We start from the raw sequence: 1100 nt of genomic DNA on the forward strand, positions 1-1100 counted from the left end.
AAAAAATTGGTTGTGATTGTTTCACATTAACTTCTGATAGGAAATCTGAGAACGTGAGAAGCATTAACATTTTTCTGGGTCCTTAAAAATCGTGTATGTTTATGTAAGTACCGTTTTACAAACATCCATGGAGTGAAAGGGCTTTTCACAAAATGAGACAAATAGTTGAAAGTTCAATTCTATAAATAACACATTCTGATACTCGTCTGTGATGCCCCTTCAAAATTGTAGTTTCAAGCCATTAAGGACACTTGAAGCTCCCTGCCCATCACTTTGTAGACTACACACCTTCTCCTACATGTTACTTTTTTCTGTTTGTTTTTGTTTTTCTTCTAACTTCTTTTATCTTGCCCAAGTTATTGTTAATTACATGTGTCTAGAAATGATCTTGGGGCAAAAGGAGATTTAAAAGAAGACAGGTAGTAGGATTACTTGCAAAATTAAAAAGAGAACTCCTCCCATTTTCTTTTTTTAAAAAAAGAGGAAAACAAATAGAAATAACAACATGACTACTAGACTAAATCAAGAGGGGTTCTAGTCCTGATTCTGGATTGCTTTCGATCAACTTGACTACTTATCCTTGTTCTCCTTATTTTTGGAAATCAGTGGTAGCACTCAATCTGTGTTTAAAACTGTTTCACAGAAGGACTTTTGTAGAAATTGTCTGGAGCTGTGCAGGAGAGAGACAAAACAAGCTGACTCTCAGTTGTATTTTAACAAAAGCAACTATTTATGTGTTCTGCTTGAATAGCAGGATTCCTGTTAAGAAGATAAAGTTCATATCTCAGGCTAGATCTTCCTTTCCTTATAGCATTAAAATTCTGGTACTTAGAATAATTATATGTAATGTGCATTTGTGCGATTAGAGATTTCTTAAGCTGCATGTATTCAGTTAATTTATTTCTAAAGTTACAAACATGTCTGTATTTAAGTTCATGTGTAGATACAAATTTGAAGTTTTTTTCTTATGAATACAGTCATATTTGTTATTTTCCTCTCTTCTTCATCTCCTTTTAACCATAAAAAGTTTGCTTATACTGTATTTGGCACTGATGATAATCTTTGCTATGAGAAAGACAAAGGACAAAGTTTTTTTTTTT

General features: G+C 32.6%; 1 protein-coding gene across 1 annotated transcript in view; it reads left to right on the top strand.

Moving 5' to 3' along the window:
* PEX2 (peroxisomal biogenesis factor 2) overlaps window positions 1-1100 on the top strand; it is an 18420-nt gene that overhangs the window by 685 nt on the left and 16635 nt on the right. The window lies entirely within an intron of this gene.

Source organism: Otolemur garnettii, unplaced genomic scaffold (assembly GCF_000181295.1).
Source record: "Otolemur garnettii isolate 467f Iridium unplaced genomic scaffold, OtoGar3 scaffold00004, whole genome shotgun sequence".
Classification (NCBI taxonomy): domain Eukaryota; kingdom Metazoa; phylum Chordata; class Mammalia; order Primates; family Galagidae; genus Otolemur; species Otolemur garnettii.